At 35.3% G+C, this 24901-nt stretch overlaps 2 long non-coding RNA genes and 1 pseudogene across 2 annotated transcripts; 2 read left to right on the forward strand and 1 right to left on the reverse strand.

The window, feature by feature from the left end:
* The window catches only part of LOC107869010, a 149488-nt pseudogene that overhangs the window by 40659 nt on the left and 83928 nt on the right, over positions 1-24901 (forward strand).
* LOC107868091 lies at positions 1495-21565 on the reverse strand. The gene is made up of 3 exons (XR_001673635.2): positions 20029-21565; positions 19613-19735; positions 1495-1799 (listed from the first exon to the last, which is right to left on the reverse strand). It is a non-coding gene; the product is annotated as an uncharacterized LOC107868091 (long non-coding RNA).
* Positions 18027-24186, forward strand: LOC107868089. The gene is made up of 4 exons (XR_001673630.2): positions 18027-18255; positions 18636-18697; positions 18824-18896; positions 23915-24186. It is a non-coding gene; the product is annotated as an uncharacterized LOC107868089 (long non-coding RNA).

The raw sequence follows: 24901 nt of genomic DNA on the forward strand, positions 1-24901 counted from the left end.
TTGGTGATTCATCTTTGATTGTGCCTTTGGAAGGGTTTGATGTCTCGGATTCTCTATCTTATAAAGAGGTCTCAGTTGAGATATTGGATAGGCAGGTTCATTGGTTACGGAATAAGGATGTGTCTTTGGTAAAGGTTCTATGGCGAAACCACAAGGTGGAGGAGGCCACGTAGGGAAACAGAAGAGGACATAAAGTTCAAGTATTCGCTCTTGTTTTCTGCTCCTGATATTTATGCGGAAGGTATATGTTCTTGAACCCATCTTTATTTTTTGAGTTTGTTAAAGGAAAGATTAACATCTTTGCCTCTTTGTTTTCAAACTTTGTTAAAGGGATGTTTGATAATGCAAATGACTCTGTGTGTGGTTACCCCTACCTTATCTGTCATTCGGGGATAAATGTTCCTAGTGGGAGAGACTAGAGCATCCCAATTTTGGATCCTTAAAGAATTTCTCGGAATCTCATTCTTTGGACCCATTACAACTCATGGAACGAGTCGTAAGCTGAGGGGTACGAGTGAAGACCTGTCGTAAGCTGACCAGTGTTAGTTGGTGGGATAGTTTTGGACACTACAATGGATACAACTTGAGGGTATGAGTCGTAAGGCCTAGGTATGAATCGTATAGGTGACTCATAAGGTGGTTAATGTGTGATCCTCCTAGTGTTACATTCTGCCAGGGATACGGATCATGGGTAGGAATCTGTGATGAGGTTACGACTTGGTTGGATGAGTGGCATGCTGGACAGTGTCTAATCCATGGTTGAGTATTGGTTACAATTGGGGGGGGGGGGGGTATCAATCGTAATCTAGGTTACAACTCGTAAGGAGGTCAGTCGTGACCCTGTGTTGAGTTTTTATGTAATTGAAGTGAGGGTATTCTGGATATTTCCCTAAGGACCCACGACTTCTAATACACTTATGAGGTTATTTACTCTATTATTTTATTCTTAAACACTTAGAATCTCTTCCAAAACATATCATAATTCTCTTAAGAGCTTTTGGGGCAAAGAGCTAGGGTTTTAACTAAGGAATTACTTTGGGGCTTGTCTTGGTGAATTCTTTCCATCAATCTTCTTGGTATAAAGCATGATTCTCTTCCCTACTTGTAATTTCAATTAAAGGCATGGCTATATGGTTGATTTCATGGTTTTTAAATCTTGCATGGTTTTGGTTTATTTTATGGTTTTGGTTTTCAATCATTGATTTGGGGGTTTTGATGTTAAAGGCTTGGTTAGGATTTCTTATGGTTTTAATTATGCTTTCTATGCATTAATTGTGGTTTTGGATAATGGAATTGCATGATAATGGTTTAATGGTAATAGAATTTAGTTTTGGTTATATGTAATGCCTCGAATCTGGTACCCCGGACGCTACATGGTGCTAACGATCCTGAAGGACCACAAGCTAACCCATGATTGGTACTTGTTGTGAGCACTATATATAGCAATACTGTAATAATAATAAAACTTGAATAAATGAAGAAATCTAGTGGAAATCTGTCATAAGGTTCAAAGCTAAATAATGTCTGAACAAGGTATAAGAATACAAAAACTGAACATAAATACTGAAAATACTGAAGTCCGAATATCTAGTCTGAACATCTAGTCTAAAATCCTCTAAACTGTCTGAATAAGGAGTTGATGGGGCATGTCCCCAACTAACTCCGATTGCTGAAATGATTAAGTACTGAAATAATAAAATAATAGAACATCCTTGAATGATGAGGACTCAAGTCTAGTGTACTGCTGCTGATTGAACCTGAAGCCATCTATGCACGGTCGAGAATCTGAGCGTCCGAACCTGTGGTATGAAACACCATAGCATAAAAGAAAAGTATGCGTCAGTACGTGCGAATATACTGGTACACAAAGTGAGGTAAGGCTGAATGCAAGGGTTCATATGCATGAACTATAACTGACTGATTAACATGAACATGACTGCGTGAGGATACATGCATGAATACATAACTGTAAGTGAAATCATATGAAATATGGATATTAAGTTACTGACAACATGGATAACTGATAACTGATATACTGATAACTAATATTCTAATTACTAAGTGATTGTGTCTAACAGTCCTGATTCTGATGGAACTAGATGAATTCTGTACTGAGCTATCTAACTGTATCTGATAGTCCTTAAATCTATAGAACTAGCTGAGTTCTTTACTAAAGACTGAGACTGAGACTGTAAGAGGTAGTCACCTAAACGATATGCCCCAAATAGAATAATGTAGCTGAGTTGGGGTCCAATCTGTAACCCAAATCAGAAGGGTATCAATACCGCGCCACTGGTAAGGACAAGCTATGAGTGACCCTCATCTATCAGTTACTCTAATGAGAATGGTGGGACCTAATCTGACAAGTTAGGCCACCTCATCAACCCTCATCTAGATGGTTTGATGTCTCAACCTACGCTGGCTACATAGTTCTGGAATACAAGGATTGCTTCTAAGAATCATACCCTATGCTAGCAGTGAGTTCCCATCCTTGGGCTCACTCGGTGCTGAATTCTACTCCCAACTTAATAGACACTGAACTTAGTATACTCGATTGAACTGGACTGAGTTAACTGAATTTTCGTTGACTGATGGAATACTACTAAATTATGTTAAATGACTGAGTTTACTGTGATTTTTGAGTACTGAATAGGACTGGATTGATACTAAATTTACTGAATTTTCCTGAGTCATATAGCTGACTGAATTCTACTGATCATGGCTTGACTGAGAGTATCTTGAAAACTGACACTGGCTATAGGCACACAACTAAATTATCGGGTATAAAATATCCCCAGGACTCGATAACATGAACATATATATGACATAATGCTTCTTGAACACATGACCATAATCAACAATTCATAATACAATCATTGAGGGATTTCATGAGGCACTTGATAATCATAATCTTGTACATGAGTAGGAATGCATTTTAACATATCATAAGTTCACAAATCAACTCTCATGAGCATTCCATCAATCAATTACAAGGCATAGCCTTAGTATGGGAGTCAACTTAAACACCTGAGTATAGCATGGGATCATCATTTAGATCACAATTGAGTCACAATTGCATAATTGATTCATTTATGCATTTTGTCAAACACCTAGAGGGCATAATATTGTACTTGGGCATGTACAACATGGTATAGCATCATGACTATCATATTTAGTTCATAATTCAAGAGATCAACATAAGTGAATTCAATTTCAACATACATTCTATCATAATATCATGAGATACAATAAAGTTTTCAACTTGGAAACCATACATTAACATTAACATGGATGGAATGCAATCCACAACATAGAAATCACAATTCATGATTTAAAAATTTATTTCTTGAGCTCCAAGGATGAAAGGGATCCTTGGATGAACACTTTACATACTTTGGATGGAAATTTCTTGAGAGTAAATGCAGAAATCTTGAGTTCTTGATTCGAAATTAATCACCTAGGGTTTTCTTGTTCTTGAGCAATTCTGAAAGAATGACTATAATTAGCCAAAACAAGGCTAAATTTCATGTTATGAGGGCTTAAGGTTGGGGTGAAAAAGACTTAATTACCCTTAAGGATGCGAGTTTAGAAGATAGAAAAGCATGCCTAACGACGCTATAGACGATGCGGTGCGTCGAGGATACCAATGCGATTACCAAAGCGTGGCGCCGATATTATGTCGATTCATTAGAATTTGGCTTGAACTGAGGATAATTTTATCTGTCGGCGTGATTGGCAACACGAAGTGCCAACATCGCTTTGACTTACTATTTTGGGATTCCAAACAAGATCTAAATGAGGTCCGAAAAATCCTAAACTTGTCCGGGGACACCTATTGACCTCCTTGATCATGAATTAATAAAAATAGAGGCCTTTAAAGGACTTTAAGGTCGCAAAATGAGATCTCCAATTTTTGAAGTCTAAAATAAACTATGTCTGGAAACTTAGCTAGAATTTTCTAAGTCTAAAACCCCTTAACAAGCCTAAAGGACTGAATTGAGCTTGAAATTTTTACGGGGTCTTACAATATCTCCCGCTTAGGAACATTCATCCTTGAATGAGACTGACTGAACTGAGAGTACTAGTAGACTGAATCCACTTATTGAATCATGAACATTGGTACATGACTATAGGATTGATATTACCAACATGTTGAATTTCATACTGAATATGCATATCTGATGCATGAATACATGACTGAGTTGATGCATGAATGCATGACTAGAAGAACTGATAAGATGATCATGCATATCTGATGCATGAATGCATGACTGGACTAACTCATGAACATATGACTGGACATACAACGGTATTTGATACCAAGTTTGTAACTGAAATCTGAACATGAAATTAAGTAGGCTTAAGAAAAGCTATTACCTTGGGATGATCCTAAGTTTGCATAGAAGAGGTGAGGATACTTGGTTCGCATGTCTACTTCTTCTTCCCAAGTGGCTTCCTCAACGGACTGATTCAGCCAAAGAACTTTGACTAGAGGGGCTTCTTTGTTCCTCAATCTTCGAGTCTGATAGTTAAGGATTTCTACTGGAATCTCTTCATAAGAGAGGTTGTTCTGAATATCTAGTCCCTCTATAGGGGTTACAACTGTTAGGTCACCTATGCACTTATTAAGCAAGGAGACATAGAATACTGGATGCATTGAGGCTAGATCTGAAGGCAATTTGAGCTAATAAGCTACCCTGCCAAAATGATTGAGAATTTTGAAGGGACTGGCATAACGGGGACTAAGCTTTCCCTTCTTGCCGAACCTCTTCACTCCCTTTATGGAAGAGATTTTCAAGTACACATAGCCACTAATCTCAAACTCAAATTCCTTTCTGCATACATCTGCATATGATTTATGTTGGTTCTGAGCTGTTTTGAGCCTTTCTCTAATCAACTGAACTTTTTCTAAGGTATCGAAAGCCAAGTTAGGCCCTACTACTTCGGTCTATCTAACTTTGAACCACCCTATTGGAGATCTATAGCTCCTACTGTAGAGGGATTTGAACGGAGCCATCTGAATACTGGAATGATAGTTGTTGTATGCAAACTCAATCAAAGACAAGTGGTCATCCCAACTACCCTTGAAAACAATTGTACACATCCTTATCATATCTTCAGGTCCTGAATGGTCCTTTCTTCTTAACCATCTATCTGAGGATAAAAGGTTGTATTGAGATAAAATCGGGTAGCAAGACCTTTATGGAATACTTTTCAGAAATAAGAGGTGAACTGGGTACCAATAACTGAAATAATCGACAACGGAACACCATGCAATCTGACCAACTCCCTGATATAGAGTTTGGCATAATCCTCGGCTGAATAAGAGGTATGGACTGGAAAGAAATAAGCTGATTTGGTCATTCTGTCTACAACAACCCAAACTGAATCATGCTGACAACGAGTACGAGGAAAACTAGTCATGAAGTCCATGTTTAATTCTTCCCACTTCCAAGTAGGAATACTGAACTCCTTCAGGACCCATTAGGTTTCTAATGCTCGATCTTAACCTGCTGACATATTGAGCACTTAGCCACAAACTCTGTAATGTCTCTCTTCATCCCACTTCACCAATAGATCTTCGTAAGTCATGGTACATCTTAGTGTCCCCTGGATAAATAGAGTAACGCACACCATGTGCTTCTGTAAGAATTCGTTGCCTCAAGTTATCTATATCCAAAACATATAGGAGACCCTAATAATGCAACACACTATCTACCCCTTGGGAGAAACCCTCTACCTTCTATTCTCTGACTGATTCTTTCAGCATAATTATGTTGGGATCTCTATTCTGAACCCGCATACTGCCTTCTGCTGAATTGACTAAGAAGACACCTAGTCGGGTAAGCTAATGACCTCTAATGCCAATGCCAAAAACTATATGACCAAGGAATGCTACTGACCTTAGCCAAAATTTGTACTTACTGAATTTGGTGAATAACTGATGATTTCTGAGGGTCTACAATACTATTTTAAGATGGTCTGCATAATCATGCTCGCTTCAGGAATAGACAAGGATGTCATCTATGAAGACTATGATGAACATATCCAAGTACTGCTTGAACACATGGTTCATCAAGTCCATGAAGGTTTTTGGGGCATTGGTAAGACTAAAGGACATGACTAAGAATTCAAAATGATCATACCGAGTTTTGAAAGCTGTCTTCGGGATGTCACATTCTCTAAACCTGAGCTGATGATAGCCTGATTTAAGGTCTATCTTAGAGAAGTAACTGGAATCCTGAAGTTGGTCAAATAGGTCATCGATTCTGGAAAGTGGATACTTGTTTTTAACCATGACTTTATTGACCTGACAGTAGTCTATGTATATTCTAAGAGAACCATCTTTCTTACACATGAATAGAATTGGTGCATCCTACGGGGACACACTGGGTCTAGTAAATCCCTTATCTAAGAGATCCTTCAACTATTCTTTTAGCTTCTTGAGTTCTACTGGTGCCATTCTATATGGAGAAATAGATATGGGTTGAGTATTTGGAAGAAGGTCAATGTCAAAGTCTATTTCCCTTTCGAGAGAAATTCCTGGAAGATCTTTAGAAAAGACATATAAGTATTAATTCACTACTGGAACTGATTCAATACTAGGAGTTTCAGAGCTAGAGTCCTTAACTCAAACAAAATGATAGACGCATCCCTTAGATATCATTTTTCTTTCCCTTAGGTAGGAAATAAGCTGACCCTTGAATGCTAAAGTACTACTATTCCACTCTAGTATGGGTTCATTCGGAAACTAAAATTAGACAATTCTGTTTCTACTGGTGACTGTAGCATAGCACGAATGAAGCCAATCCATGCCAAGAATGATATCAAAATCAGTCATCTCTAATTTGACTAAGTTTGCTGAAGTGACTTTCCGAGATACCATAATCGGATAATTTCTATAACCCGTCGGGCTATGAAAGATTTACCTATTGGGGTAGATAGTGAAAAGGGCTCTGCTAGAATTTTGAGACTGACACCAAAATCAACTGCTATATAAGGAGTAATAAAAGAAAAAGAAGCTCTTAGATCTAGCAAAGCGTAAACATGCAAATAAAAGATCTGTAACTACCGGTGACCACATCAGGAGAATTTTCCTGATCCTATCAGGACTGAAGAGCATAGAGTCTGTTTGGGTGATGCCCACTGGTAGCACTGGAGGTGGCACCCTGCTAATTCGAGCGACCGAACTGAGCTGAGAAACGATTATGCTGACCCTGAAAACCTAACTGAGGACTACCTCTGACTCTATGGCCTAGCTTGCCACATCCAAAACAAATATCACTGCCAGCTCTGCAAATACCCTGATGGTGATTGCCACAAGTATGACAAATAGAATGGGTTCGGGCACTGCTGACACTACCCTAAGACTTAGAGCCTTGCACCTTGTCTTTGCTACCATTCCTGAACTTAGAAGCTGGAGCACTGGCTGAGGAAGAAGCTGAAACTAATGAATTCAGGTAGAACTGAGAATGCTTACAACCCTCTTACTTAGGCTGAGCAAAGTTGAAACTACCTTTTCTTGCTCTTTTATTCTACTTTTCCCTCTCCTTAATCTTTTGCTCCTCTATCTATTGAGCATGGACATAGACCATAAGCCTGGCTATGTCCATCTCACTAATCAGCATCACGGTCCTGCACTCCTTGACCACACTATCATTTACTTCAGAAACAAACTTACTCATCTTAGCTCTGTTATCTGCCACTACATGAGGAGCGTATCTAGCTAATTAAGTAAACTTAAGAGAATACTCTTTCACTGTCATGTTGCCCTGCCTGAGGTTGATAAACTCTAACACCTTAGCTTCTCTCAGCTTTAGGGGAAATAATCTCTCTAATAAGGTAGTGGCAAACTCCTCCCACTCAACGAACCCCGTATTTGCGGTCCTCTCTGCTTTCCACTTCTTGAACCACGTGTGAGCCACATTTTTTAACTGATATCCATCTAGCTCAGCACTCTCACTAGTAGTTACCCCCTAATATCTGTAACCTTCTGAACCTGATTAAGGAATTTCTTAGGGTTCTCATCAGTCTTAAACCCGGTTAAAAAAGAAGGGTTCATTTGGGTAAAGTCCCAAATCCTAGATGCAGTAGAATTAGCCACTGGGTGGGCTAGAATGGTAGCTGGTCATTCATTCTAAGAAGCAATTGAATTAGCAAGAGTAGTGAATGAAGCTTTGAACTCTTTATGAGAGACATGTTCGTCCAGGGGATCTTCCTGAACGGGCTGATGTGCTGATTGATTCCTGTTTCTTCTTTCTTTAGTCCTTTTGGAAGGCATGTTTTGTAAACAAAAAGGGTAAATGTATTAGACTGAGAGTTATTTGAGCTCATGCTCACTGGCATAACATGAATACTGAAATAAGGGAAATTGTTCCTAAAACATCTCATAGCCTCGTATACATAAATATGGCGCTCCACACACTCATGCATAAGACTCTAATAGATATGGCTTTTTAGACTTTCGAGGACACTGTTGAACCTTAGTCTATGATACCAAGTTTGTAACACCCTGAATCTGGTACCCCAGACACTACACGATGCTAACAATCCTGAAGGACCACTAGCTAAACCATGAGTGGTACCTGCTATGAGAACTGTATATAGTAATACTGTAATAACAATAAAACTAGGATAAAAGTGGAAATCTTACCGAAATTTTCCATAAGGTTCAAAACTAAATAATATCTGAACAAGGTATAAGAAAACCAAAACAGAACATAAATACTAAAAATACTGAAGTCTAAATATCTAGTCTGAACATCTAGTTTGAAAGCCTCTAAACTGTCAGAATAAAGAGTTGATGAGATATGTCCCCAACTAACTCCAACTACTGAAATAACTAAGTATAGAAATAATAAAATAATAGAACATCCTCGAATAATAAGAAATCACGTCTAGTGTACTGCTGCTGACTGAACCTGAAGCCGTCTATGCACGATCGAGAACCTAAGCATCCAAACCTATGGTAGAAAACACCATAGCGCAAAAGAAAAGTATGCGCCTATACGTGCAAATATACTGGTACACAAAGTGAGGTAAGGCTGAATGCAAGGGTTCATATGTATGAACTATAACTAACTGAATAACATGAACATGACTGCGTGAGGATACATGCATAAATACATGACTGTAACTGAAACATATGGATTGTGAATACTAAGTTACAAACAACATGGATTACTGATAATTGATATACTGATTACTGAGTGACTGTGTCTGATAGTCCTAATTCTGATGGAACTAGCTGAACTCCATACTGAGTTATGTGACTCTAACTGATAGTCTTAAAATCTATAGAACTAGTTGAGTTCTTTACTGAAGACTGAGACTGAGACAATGTGAGGTATCCATCTAAGCGACATGCCACAAATAGAATAATATAGCTGAGTTGGGTCCAATCTGTAACCCCAATTAGAAGGGTATCAATATCGTGCCACTAGTAAGGACAAGCTGTGAGTGACCCTCATCTATCAGGCACTCTAACGAGAAAGGTGGGAGCCTTATCTAACAGGTTATGCCACCTCATCAACCATCATCTAGAAGGATTGATGTCTCAACCTACGCTTGCTATGTATTTCTAGAATGCAAACATTAATTCTAAGAATCACACCCTATGCTAGCAGGTGAGTTCCCATCCTTGGGTTTACTCGATGCTGAATCCTACTCCCAGCTAAATAGTTACTGAACTGAGTATACTGGACTGAACTGGACTGAGTTCACTGAATTTTTATTAGCTGATGGAATACTACTAAATTCTGTTAATTAACTGAGTTTACTATGATTTTGGAGTACTAAATGGGACTTAACTGATACTAAATTTACTAAATTTTCCTGTGTTATGTAACTGACTAAATTCTACTGATCATGGCTTAACTGAGAGTATCTTGAAGACTGAAAATGGCTCTAGCCACACAGCTAAATTATCGGGTATAAAATACCCCCAAGACTCACTAGCATGAACATAAATAGGACATGACACTTCTTAAACACACTACCATAATCAATAATTATAATACAATCATTGAGGGATTTCATGAGGCACTTGATAATCATAATTTTATACATGAGTAGGAATGCATTCTAACATATCATAAGTTCACAAATCAACTCTCATGAGCATTCCATCAATCAATTACAAGTCATAGCCTTAGCATGGGAGTCAACTTAAACACATGAGTATAGCATGGGATTATCATTTAGATCACAATTGAGTAACAATTGCACAATTCACTCATTTAAGCATTTTGTCAAACACCTAGAGGGAATAATCTTGCACTTAGACATGGACAACATGGTATAACATCAAGACTATCATATTTAATTCATAATTCAGTAGATCAACACAATCAAATTCAATTTCAACATACATGCTATCATAATATCATGGGATACAATAAAGTTTTCAACTTGGAAACCATACATTAACATTAACATGGATGGAATACAATCCACAACATGGAAATCACAATTCATGATTTAAAATTTTTTTTCTTGAGCTCCAAGGATGAAAGGTATCCTTGGATGAACACTTTACATACCTTGGATGGAAATTTCTTGAGAGTAAATGTAGAAATCTTGAGTTCTTGATTTGAAATTAATCACCTAGGTTTTTCTTGTTCTTGAGAAATTGTGAAAGAATTACTATAATTAGCCAAAAGAGGGCTAAATTTCGTGTTATGGGGGCTGAAGGTTGGGGATAAAAAGTCCTAATTACCCTTAAGGAAGCGGGTTTAGAAGGCAAAAAATCAAGCCCAGCGACGCTACAGATGATGCGGCACGTCAAGGGTACCAATGTGATTACTGAAGTGGCGCACCGACATCACATTAGTTCAATGGAATTTGGCTTGAGATGAGGATAATTTTATCTGTCGGCGTGATTGGCAACACGACGGGCCAACATCGCGTTGACTCACTATTTTGGGATTCCAAACAACGTCTAAACGAGGTCTAAAAAATCCAAAACTTGTCCGAGAATACCTATTGACCTCCTTGATCATGAATTAATAAGAATATAGTCCTTTAAAAGACTTTAAGATCACGAAATAATATCGTCAATTTTTTAAGGCTAAAATAAACTAAGTCTGGAAACTTAGCTAGAATTTTCTAAGTCTGAGACCCCTTAACAAGCCTTAAGGACTGAATTAAGCTAGAAATTTTTATGGGGTCTTACATTATACTAACTCACCAAGGTGTTTGATTAAATGCTTATAAAGATTTATTTATAGCATTGACTCTTTTAAAAGGAAACTCTTGCTTATTTTCAGCTTTTGCATGAAACTATAAATGGTTTAAACGGTTTACAAAGGTTAAAGGATAATTGGTTATGATTGTCTCCAAAAAGTTTAATATGATAAATGTAAAGGGCATCGAGAGTCCGCTTAATCTAAATAGTTCGTCTATGGATAATGCTTGTAAGTATGGTAGTATGACGATACCACTAGTTTATCAAAAAAACCTTGATTAATAAATGGATAATTTGATTGTTTGGAGTTAGTTTTATTGGGAATTAATGGCAGGAAGTATAAGATAAGTCGTGGAAGGTGGCGATCCCAGGAGGGATCAAAACTGAAAAATCATATTTGTCGATATGAGGGATCTTTGATAGTCACATATGAGTGCCATGTTTATATTGGAGGGATGTACTATTCATCCCAGGGCTATTGCCTGGTCGTGTGGCTACATGTACTGGGACCCTTTCAGCAAGGAAAGCTAAACCCATATGTCCCGTGGGTAGTAGTACGGCTAAGCTACACGACCCAGGTTAAGGTTTTAAATGGCATGCTAAACCCAGTCCCTTTTCCCAGCACTTATATATATGTATGGTTGATTGCATTGGATGGTTTTTACTTGGTTTTGATAACTGGAATTACTCTATCCTTATCCAGAGATTCATGCTAGTGTTTGCCTACTAACCCGTCTACTGGCGGTTGTATATCCACTCTATGTAGGAACCAGATGTTTGACTCCTCCTTCATAGTACCTAATTCAAGGATAGCTTATTAGACTGAAGTGGTGAGCTTTTATCCTTTCGAAAGGCATCATTTCATGTTGGACATTCTTAGATTTTTTATTTTCTTTCCGAATATAGGTTTTGTCCATGATTAGAGGCATGTCCCAATTGGATATTTGTATTTTTTGGGATAGAGGCTTTGTGGTACTGCACAAGGTTAGAATGGGTGGGATCGATATTGGTGTCAGCCTTGGCATTGGAATAAGCTGCGAGGCTGGCATCATCAAAAATAATTTCTCACTGTTCTATTGTATTATATTTTAGGTTTGACTTTCATATTATGCTTCCATATTCTCTTTGGTATGGTATGATATGGATGGTTGGACTGGTATGGAAAGACTTGATTGGGTTGGTCATGTTTGTGACCCTATCCAAAAGTCTTTATGAGAGCAATGTACAATCTTGTTATATGCCCGAAATTTAGCTCATCTATGGTTGTGTAAGGTGGTTAGGTTGGGTTAAGGGGTTGGTCCCCGGTCCTAGGTGGACTAAGGAAGCCCATTACAAAAAGGCCCCGATCTGGGCTACATCAACCACCTTCACCACCTTCTTCCAGTATTTGTACAAGATACTCCACTAAGAATACAAAACCTCTTAAATATTTGGTTGACTATTGGTGTAACGCAATCTATATCACTAGTTTAACTTTTTTTTGTTTTACCACTCCTCCTACATCATCAAATTTTCCTTCTTCCACCCTTTCTCTATCTAATCAATCCCTTCTTTATTTATTTTGTCAAACTTCTAAACCTACTAGCTTTTCCCAAGCTTCTCTTTACCCTTGTTGGCAGGATGCAGTGGCAAAGTAGTTTGCTACTTTGGAATCTAATCATATCTGGGAAGTTATTTTACTCCCATCTGGAAAACGAGCATTACCCTGCAAATGGGTTTATAAAATAAAACATCAATCAGATGGAATTGAAAGATATAAAGCATGTTTTGTCAGACGAGGTGATATTCAAATGGTAGACATTGACTCTACTGAGATTTTATCCTCTATGATAAAAATGACCTCTGTGATATGTCTCTTGGCAGTTGTTGTTAATAGGAATTGGTCTTTGTTTCCATTAGACATCAACAACACTTTTTTATATGGTGATCTACAAGAGCAGATTTATATGAAATTTCCTCCTAGAATGCCTATCACTGATCCTACACTTGTTTCCGCCTACAAAAGTCATTATATGGCCTTAAGTTGGCCTTATGACAGTAGTACGAACATTTAACTAGTGCTCTCACTTTCAAGGGGTACTCTCACTCCTACAATGATTACATACTTTTCTTTAAATGGACTTCTTCTGGGGCTTGTATTCTTGTTGTGTATGTCAATGACATTATTTTTACCAGTGATGATTTTTTTGAAATTCCTGCTATCAAAATATTCCTGCACTCAAAATTTTAGATAAAGGATCATGGTTTTCCTAGTTTCTTTCTTGGAATGGAGTTGATTCCTGAACCAGATGGATTAATAATCACTTAAAGAAAATTTACCTTGGATCTCTTAGTTGAGTTTCATTGTCTTGATCAAAAGCCTACACCTTCTCCTTTGAAACCATCTACTAAGCTCCGACTTGATGATGGTAATTTTTTCCCGAACCTACTGCATACCATCGTCTTATGGGACAACTCAATTTTCTCACCCATACTCATCCATATTTGAGTTTCGTCGCTCAGTCTTTAAGCCAATATATGCAGACTCTGAGGGTCCCTCATTATAATGCTGTTTTACATTGTCTTCGCTATCTTGCTCGGAATCCAAGTTTGGACTTAATTTTTACTCTGATTCATCATTTGATCTCACCATTTATTGTGATGTTGATTGGGGATCTTACCTGGATTCCGAAAAATTAGTCAGTGGGTTTTTCATGAAGCTTGGTTCTTGCCCAACTTCTTGGAAATTCAACGAACAGTATTTGATCTCTCTATCTTCATCTGAGACGGAATATCGATTTATGTGACGGGTCTTCACTGAGTTGACTTGCCTTGTTCGTTTTCTCTCCGACCTCACCATCACACCATCTCTTACTATACCCTTGCATTCTGATACCTAAGCTACCATCCACATCACCAAAAACCCCATTTTCTATGAGAGCACCAAACACGTCGAAATTGATTATTATTTTGTTTGACAATAATTTCTCATCGATTTGATATCTCTCTATTTTCTCCCTTTTCAGTCCCTTGTCATAGATATCTTCACTAAACCTCTCTCTGGACTTCCTCATCTATCTCTTCTTGCCAGGTTTGGGGTTTCATCACGCCCTTCCAACTTGAGAGTTTGGGTGTTGACTATAGGAATTCTCCCAAAGTTTGCTCATTGTCGATATAGAATGAAATGATAAAGATCTACTTCGACAAAGATTTTTCAGCTTTCATCTCTTATAACAAGATCATTGGGCCTCCGTTACAAAAGCATCTCTAGCCCAATACTTATCATTATAATTCATCCTTTTACATCTTATACCTAGTAAATATTATTAGTATACTTTCCATTACACCCTTGATAAATGTATAGAATTACTTTGATTCCTTGTTGTTAGCACTCAACCTATAATATGTAGGACACTTGTATAGTAAATTATAGAATTGGAAGCTTCTATGCTTTCCTTTTGGATGTGTATATGGAACGTTGTAAAGGAAGAAATACAAATCAGAAAATTTCCATCTCATGTGTTTTATTGTTTCCTAAAACAACTTAACGACAATAGAATCTAGGATTCATAAATTTAAAATAATGACTCCACTTCTGATCAAAATAAAATTTATTATCTTAAACGTATTATCATATTTGGAATAGAGAAACTTTTTGCCTATAGTAAACGTCGAAGTCGTTATTTTAAGTATAACATGACTTTACTCCGAGTATAAGAGCAGGTAATTAAGATCGTAAACAGAAAAGTTCAAAACTTAGAAAGCTTTTTAAATATAAAAATAGTACCATCTATTTTGGACTAGTTATACGAAAAAAATTATCATATAAAATAAAAACATATGAAATGGCAATAGCGTTCCAAATTATCCAATTATATCCATCAATTATTTAATCTAGCTGTTAAAAGCCTCAGGTTCCAAAGTGAGTAGTGGTCTCTTATTTTCCTCCATGATGTCTTTTTTGGCACAGGCGATAGTGCCAGTTGAGTTACTTATTGCACACGTTAGCCGTCTTTTTCTTGGTCGTCATTCAGTCAACTACAAAGTTTATGACTTTTTCTTGTTGAAGATTTTATCGAAAATATTTTATCACAAATACTTAAAGGGATTCCACGTAGTTTGAGGTATGTAAATGACTAGTAAAATAACTAGGATCACTGAAACTACCAAGGATTTCACAAAAATAGATACCTAGCATTATAACAAAGAGAAGAAATGTATATGTCACAATAGAATGTTAAAAATATTTTTCCCAAGAAGAATGGAGATGTCCAAAGAGAGATGAGGCCTAAGCTTTAATCAGTTGAGCCAACGTTCACATAATTTAAAGGTATTAAATGCCATAAAGAAGCAATTGATCAAATTCAATCATGAAGTTGAATAAATTGTTCCTGGAAAAAGTTTGACACAAACCCAATTAATTTCATAATAAAAGGGATGAGTAAAGATTAGCTATGAATTAATGTGATAGCTAACAAGTGATAACGGTAATTACACTTTTAAGTCAAATAATGGCAATTCAAATATAATGAAGAATTTGTAATGGCAATTAAAAGGGGGTATGAAGAATTGAAAACTTCTTGAATGAAGCAGTCATTGAATAGTATTTAAAGATGATTAGTTTCTTTTTGAGATATTAGATTATTTATCCCACATTTCTAGAGCCCCTTAAGGCCTAGTATTATCATTATATTTTATATCTGGTCAAATATGATCATATAAATTAAGATAATATTAACTAATTAAATATACAAAACACATACATTATGATGTACAAGATATGCATATTATATATTAATATACTGTAAGACCCCAAATTGTTTTACAATATTTACCATCTATTTTGAAGAGTCAATTAATGTTACAATTCTCATTTACATAATAAATCATGATCACCAATAAAGTTGTAAAGCGATGGTGTAAACAATATTTGTATTTATGTAACATCGAAAATTGTATATGTCTCGTGTATATATATATATATATATATATTTCTATGTATTTATTGGACTGAATTAATAGGTGTCTTATATGAGATAAATATACTTATTAATTAATTTATGTGGGTTCACTTTTGACTTTTGAGTGCTTTAAGAGATAAACATTAAGAAAACTTATGTCCATTTATTATCTTAGCCAAAAGAAATTATGAGATGCTTCCACATGTTGGTCCTACAACATGAGGTTATTTTTAATACTAGTTAACTTACCTGCACTTTCCACGGTAAAGTTTAAAATTTTCTGAAATTATATCTTTTGAATTGTTCTAAGCGCAGTTTATAAGAAAATATTGTGCTACTTCTCTTCAACTTAAGTCTTAATAATCATCTGGGATCAATTTTTAGATTTCAATTTATTTATTGTTTATCTGCTGCAAAAGCTCCATAGAATACGATATGTGAGAAATTAAATCGATGCATGAACTTACAGCTTTTAGTCTAACAAATTTAATTTATGAAATGAAATTTACTCTAAATGTTAAATATTTTGTTTAGAATTATTTGACTTAAGTGAATTTATTGAAATTTGAATATCTTAGGAGAATAACCTTTCGTCTTCCATCCAATTTGCTTCTACAATGATAATATGTGCAATCAAATATTTGTAGAAACTTAAACTATGAGGTTCAAAAAGAAGAAAAATAGAAGCGATTAAATATTCAAGTAGTCCAGATGCAAATGCGACAAATAAAAGAAAATCAAAAATAAATTATTTTGTCAATCTTTATAGATCAACCCATCTTTTTTAACGTTATAATATTATTTATTAATTACAATAACTGCCGATTAACATAAGCTAACTATAGATCAAGGGATTAGCATTCTTTACCTTTTTGATATTTTTAGTCGTTTGAAGTTCTTGACTAACTAAATTATTGATTAACAATATCCAGGAATTGCACCAAAAGAATGTATTATCTAGAATCTTAACTTGAAATCTTAAGGTAAACTTTGAACACCGAAAATAACTAAGTCATCCTCTAGTCTTGTGTTGAACGGATTTAAAATATATATGTCTACATCAAAAAATAAAAAAAAATCACCTTATATATAATGTATATTTTTTCCCAAGGGAGTTCAAATGAACACTTTAACCCCTCCCACATTCAGCCATATAAACAACAATAACATTATATATTGGTGTCAAAAGGAAGCTAGTTAAATATATCAACAATAAACTTCCCTGTGTGCTTTCTTATCAATAATTAGAGAAAAAGATTGACAGAATGGACAAAACAATAAGAAATAAGATGAATAGGTTTAATCAACTTTCAAAATCAATAACTTCCAATCTATATATAATGTAGAAAAAGAATATTAAGAGATAAAGGAATTAATTAGCAGCGTAATTATGAGAGATTAATGCATATTATGCATTACTGAAATTCAAAAATTACACATAAAAAACAGTCACAATCAATATAGCCTTTAATTAGAGAAAATTATCAGCTTGGGAATGTCAAACAATTAGCCTGTGATGACAATTTTTATTATTATTTCATGATATAAAGTCTACAGTTATAATTTCATTTACAACAATAAACTCAGTATATTTTCACATAGTGGAAGTTTGGGGAGGGTAAAGTGTACGCAATCCATACCACTACCTTCGAAGAAGTAGAAAGACTATTTTACAACTTCATTTAATAGTGTAATAATTATTGAACCATATTTAAATTTAGATTTGTAAGAATAAGTTAAAACATGAAATTAGGAGAAAAATGAAAAAAAATCACAAAAAAGATAAATCCAACTCTTGAGCTTTGAGAGGTGTCACGTCACCATCTTCATATTCTTACTTTATTATTGTACATAGTAGATTAGATTAAAAGTGAATAAAATCAATTAAGAAGTTGAAAAAGGGGAGCAAACCAATTCTTACATTTCCAGAATGAAAGCAAGGGCATTTGCCCTTTTAATTTTTTTTCATTATACTAGCCATAGGAATCTTTTAAGAGGAGTATGGTTCATATTTTCACGAAGTTTTTATTGATCAACTATTTGCAATAAACGAACAAGAGTAATTGAACCATCCAAGACATGATTTCAAGAATCCATTGAAGAGAGATTTTTATGACCTATCCATGAGAGGTAATTTTAAATTTTCTTCTTAGTCAAGTATGTCCCATGTTTTTTAAAATTAATGAATTTTAAAATTTGAAAACGTGATTCAATTCATAGTAACCCCAAAATTTGAAGTATTGAATTAACGAGATAATGTGTTGGAAATGGATTGTTGAACTTGGTCAAGACCAACACTTTTATTGTTGTTTGGTAACTCTCGGGACTATCACTAGCTAAGAATCAGTTGAGATACACAAGGTCTCTCCCCCTATCTTCATCAATGATTTTATATTAGTATTCTAAATGTGAATTTTAATAATTCATGGGGTGGTGGTAAGAGTCGTGAAGTTTAAATATTATCTATTAGGTAGTGATGATTATGGATTGTTTCTTTTGTTGTGCTCAAGAGCCCGGGGAGTGCTGGGAGACCTTAAAGGATGCGCGATGTTGACGCCATTCAGAAGAGAAGGTTGGAGAAATATTTTAAATAAAGGAATCTTACAGGCTTGACCCTCACTTAGTAGTTTATATATCGCCCATATGATTTGGGCATGTCATTGGACGGATTGTAACAGCTTTACTACTTGCCGTGTAGGTGTATTTCATGCCTTTAGTATGGGATTTACTTGGATCTGGTCATTTCTAAGCATTGTAAGGCAATACTCGAGGTATGTAAGATCATCTTTTGCCGTAAGGCACAATCTATATTCACTTGTTTCTCCTAAAGTATGTTATCATAGTCTACTTGATATATGTCATTCACTTGTTTCTCCTAAAGTACATTAGCATACTGTAATTGATATATATTGTTCACTTGTTTCTACTAAAATACATCAGCATAGTTACTTGACATGTGTGGGCAGAGCTTTCACTCTCTAAATGTCCAACACTTGACTACATTCCTAATATGATCACAATATCAACATTCCTCTTTTTATTTAAAATTACTTGTTTTCATATTTTCTGCATCTATTTGTTGAAGTCAAGTTATTGATACTACTCTTCTCGTGTCAAGTATCTATAGAGTTCTGTAGGACTATATTTGTATCCTTTAGAAATTCTTACATGTGACATATCTGTCACATGTTATAAATTAGAATAAATGACCATAGTAGCCGCATTAGTACATCTGATCAATATGGTGATAAAAATAACTAGCTTTTAAATAATATCACACTACTAAGGTTGTTAGCTGTATATGCAAGGTACTACTCAGTTTTTATTGAAACTTACATGTCATAGGCCTTTAAGAAAGTACATAATAAAATCTACCCTTAATAACGGGAGGGTATTCATAGGTTTGGTTTGGCATATACGCGCGACACTATTCTATGCATAGAATTGCGAACAAACCACTATAGTGATCCCAAAAATTATGGCGTACCTGTTCTTGTGGCGTCAGCGTTAGCTGAAATGTCAGATACTAGTTTCTCTGACTCGAGCCAATATATGACATATATGACTTGCAGGCAGACCCTCATAGTGAGCCCCTAAGGAGGGGCATACCCTATAATAGACAGCACTTTAGTAACAAAGTATACATAAATATGAGGCAACATTGCCATACGTTTGACACAAACCACCTTCGGTAGGCCATCTTATGACCATTTGTATTTGATATAGGCATAGGACATTACCTAAGAAAATTTTTAGGTGTCTTATAATGAATAATAACTCTCATATCACAAGTATAAACTAAAAAGGGTTGTTTACATGATTCTTACCATAGTTTCTGATAATTTGCAATACTTATGTAAATTATTCAGACTAGAATCATGGTAAGGCTAGAGAAATATTTACCTTAATCCCAAAAGGAATCTCCAGTCAAACTCCTTTTTTTTCTTTCTCTTTGGTTTGCTAAAAGTGGAACCCTCCCTTAATACCCTTTAATTTTTTTTCAATGGTGCAGACTGTTGGCTATTTTTTTCTGCCAATATGCAGATAACGGGCATAAAGCCCTTAATCCTTCTATTCCTTTTTTTTTTTCCTTTTGCTTTGGTTGATTAAGTGGAAGACCAAATTATGTAATGGGCTTAGGCCCATTAGCTTCTTTTTTCTTTTCTAACTTAATTACCTTATTATAATTTTGTTGTATTACAACTTTACACTGAAAATAATTTATTTATACCACTATATAACCTCTTACTTTTTTATATTAAAAATTTTAATACAGAATTTCATCAATCACAAATGAAATTACTACTGAGACAACTATCTTAAAATGCTAATGAGAAATCAGAAAAACCACAAAGTTTAACTAAAAGTTTACTGGGACACATTTTTTTGGATGGGTAAATTTGAAAGAGTTGCATATATAGCGCATGTAAAAGAAATCACACTTTCAGCGATATCAAAAATCTTATGAGGTGCATAGATAAAACTATAAAATTTATATAGAAAGGGGTCCACAAGATCAAAAATATTGTGCCTTTTTCAAAGGATAGAAGAATCAATAAATAAATATTATGTGAAATTTCTGTCCAATGAAAGCAAAAAAGGGCATAATAACATCTGATACAATATAATCAAAGCAATAAATTTTAAATATATTGAAACTGTCCATTGGTAGGCAAACAACCATGACGACAAATTGTTGCTTGCTTTGATCACACTTATATATAATAGTAATGCAGTTCGGTGAATTATTTTATAAAATCAAAAATGATTGAAGTATACACGCGCGTGTGTGTATATATATATGCATGTATGTATATATGTATGTATGTATGTATTTATTATAAGGATACACAACTTATATATTGTGTACATAATTTCTACATTAGATCACCCAAAAAACATTTGGCTGTAATTTTTTTCATTTTTACAGGACAAGGAATTATATATTAATACACAATCATTATTATTTTCTTGTATGTTTATTTCGGTAAATTTCTCATTTTGTACAATATATTCGCTAGTCAAAATAATAATAATAAAATATATATTATTTGTATATGTAATGTCCCTTAGCCTAGACAGAACAAATAAGAACTGTATAAACATGTGCTATATAACTGATATGTACACCAAGCAGAAAAGTTATTATTCCTAGACAATAATGAGGCCCTATGTAAATACAATTATATCCCATTGAACTCAACTTATCTAGACAAGTAAAACTATAGCTATATGTAACAACTTACAACTATCTGCGAAGCCTATAATAGAATCTTTAGTCGTACAATAGAATATGGTTGGGACAGGGCCCTTAGTATATCCAAACTATAACTACGAACATAATTAAAAAGTATTTGTAATACCCCGTATGTTTCTAAGCTAGAAAGTGAATAAGTATTTCTACGTATGAAATCTCCTATCCTGTGATTCATATTTGAGTACATGACTTACAATGAATGTCCTAGTGATAGGATAGCTTATGATGCATTAAGCATGTTCATATGAGTCACTTAAGGTAATACAAGCTAAGAGTTTTTGAATCCATCAAGTTTTAGTGTTCGATTTTGCAAGGGTCAACTTTGAATGAGTATAACTTGATGTTAATGTGGTATTTTGGTTGATTTAGACCCACAAAATTGTAGAGAATTGAGTTAGCTTTCCAACGATACCAATTTCGTCTTAATCCAATACCCGAGCGAAAAGTTATGCCCATTTTCGTGAGAGACAGTAAGCATAGGCGATTGGTTAGGCGCCGCCCAACCCAATCATGGGCGATTGGCTAGGCGCCATCCAACCCAAGCATAGGCGATCACTTAGGCGCCGCCTAAGTCAATTTTAGGTGTCAAAAACACTCTGTTTTGAGTTATTTTAAAGGTAATTAAGTCTTCTAACACTCCTTACATGCCCGTAAACTTAACCCTACGAAATATATAGCTTCTAAACATATTACAACCCTATTTTCATCTCAAAGATCATCATCCAAACCACTAAAAGAGAAAAACAACTAGGGTTGCATAATTAAGCTTGAAGATCCGATTTCAAGGAAATTCCTCCGTCAATCATCAAGAATCTTTCTTCCAAGGTATGCGTAGTGTTCATCCACAGATTCCTTTCGTTTGTGGAGTTCAAGAATTAATCTTTAAAATACAAAATCTTGGTTGATTGTGGTGATATGATCATACCCATGTTGATTCTTGTTTGTTTTGCTATATAATAGTATGCGTGAGTTGATTTATGGATCCCTTTCATCCATAAAGCTCAAAAACCCTCTTTTTCATTATAAAGTATGATTTCTATATTGTTGGGTATTGATGATCATGTTGTTGATATTGGGTGATTTCCAAGATGGAATCTTTATATGTTTTTTTTTAATTTCATGATATCATATGAGTTGGAAACATGTAAATTTGGTTATTCATGATGTATAATTTGATGATTTCACCTATTCTTAAGATGTGCATGTAAGGTGTTTGATAAAATGCCTAAGAAACTAGAAATCATACAATATAGCTAAATTGTGACTAAGTGAAGGATTCATGATATGCCCTTACGTTCCAATGACTTCTATGTTGATAATGTGCCTTGTAAATGTTGTTGGAATACTCATGAACTATTCTTATGAGATTATGCTATGTTTACTTGCAAATCCTACTCATGAACAAGATGTGTGATAACCATGCAATCCACATAAACTTCCATGCTATTGGTATGTGTTACCAATATGATTATGCAATGAACATGATATTAAGATTGTGCAAGTACTTCCGTTTGATATGAAATCCTTTCCATGCAATACATTGTTGATAACCATGCTTAGTATGAGATCCCTACTTATGATATTATAAATTATGAACTCTACTCTTATGATCAAGTCAGTCATGTGTGTCAGTTTCCTTCCATTGAGTCCTGGGGGTACTTGTACCCAAAAACTATAGCTGTGTGCCTAGATTTATGTTATGTTTCACGATATCCGAACTCAAGCTATGATTCCATAGACTTCAGCCAGTCATGTGACTCAGGAAAACCTTATGATCTTAGTCAGTTGTCAAATATCAGTAACATTTCGCCAGTCAACGGAATTCAGTAAGATTAAGTCATGCACAGTCAGTTATTCATGTCTACTCCCTCCAGATAGGAGTAGAGGTTAGCACCGAGTGAACCTAAGGATGGAAACTCACCCGTCAGTTCAGTGTATGATTCTTAGTAGTCATCCTTGTGTTCCAGAACTAAGTAGCCAACGTAGGTTAAGACATCTTAACCCGTCAGATTAGGGTTGATGAGGTGGATTAACCCGTCAGTTTAGGGTTCCTACCATTCTTATTGAGTACCCGCCAGATAAGGGTCACTCACAGGCTGTCCTTACCCATGGCACGGTATTGACACCCTTCTAGTCAGGGCAGAGATTGGACCCTAGCTTAGCCATAATGAAATACATGGGGCATGTCGGTTAAACACTATTTCCCACAATTTCAGTATCAGTCTCAGTAAAAGAACTCAAGATGTTCTTCAGTTTCAGTATATACAAGACTGTCAGATACAGTCTTCCATGTTACCAGTTTTAGTATCAGTTATGACAGTTATCAGTAAACCATGTATTAGCTTACAGGTCATGTTATCATGTATTCACAGTCCCAGTTTTTATATATGTCACTCCCATGTTCATATTAGTCAGTCAGTGTTGTTCATGCATGAAACCCTTTATGTTCATCCTACATTCCTCGTATACTCAGTACTCTAGTTGTACTGACGCATTTGTGCTATGGTGCTTTCTTTTCATGTTACACCATAGGTTTTGAGACACGAGCTCCAACCCAGCAGTAGCGGTAGCATTCTAGTCGCAGAGGCACAGTAAGTCCTCATTGATTCGAGGACAATATGATTTGATACATTTATTTATTTCTTCAGTTCATTTTTATGGAGTTATTTGGAGACATGTTCCTTTAACTCCTTATTTAGACAGTTTAGAGTCTTTCAGATTTATGTTTAGATTTACGTTCAGATTGAGTTGTTTTGGGTATTTTCACCCACATGGTTTTATTTAGTTGAACCTTATGGCCTTACAATTCTATGTATTCTACATTATTATATCATGATTTGCAGTATACAGGCACAGATATCAGTCATGGGTTAGCTTGTGGTCCCTTGGGGTCATGAGCACCGTGTAGCATTTTAGTTCAGCAAATTGGGGTGTTACAGTATTAGACATCTATTAACTCTAGATGAGAACTAAGCTCACCAACTACTTTGCAGAATATGGGATGAGTGCCTGGTATAGAAGTCTGCTTATTGGAACACCTGCCCTATATTGAGGGAAATGTAGTGCCCAAAACAAAGGAACATCAGTACATATAAAATATGTACTAGCATGTAAAGCAGACAGAATAACAAAATAAGTATGGATGCTTGTATGAATCAAATATCAAATGAAATTTATTCCCTGAGACAAGTAAGTTGTAATTTTATGATACAAAATTATATGAGTTTGAGTTATATAAGTTTGGTGTGGCTTGAGCGTAGTGAGAATTCAATTGATTTGATTTGTTTTGACAATCCCATATTGGATAGTGGAGGTACTAATTGAATTAAGGAAACTCATGGTTAGTGTTAGAAGAAATTCATCTACTTCCACTTAAATTGAGAGAATTTGAGAATTCTTTACAATGGGTAAATCATGAAATTTCTATAGTTTGATAGTTTAAAGTAGTTACGTTTTGGCCTAACAAGGAAATTAACACAAGATTGATATGATATGATTATAAATTCGAACAAAGGACGT

Source organism: Capsicum annuum, chromosome 4 (genome assembly GCF_002878395.1).
Source record: "Capsicum annuum cultivar UCD-10X-F1 chromosome 4, UCD10Xv1.1, whole genome shotgun sequence".
Taxonomy (NCBI): domain Eukaryota; kingdom Viridiplantae; phylum Streptophyta; class Magnoliopsida; order Solanales; family Solanaceae; genus Capsicum; species Capsicum annuum.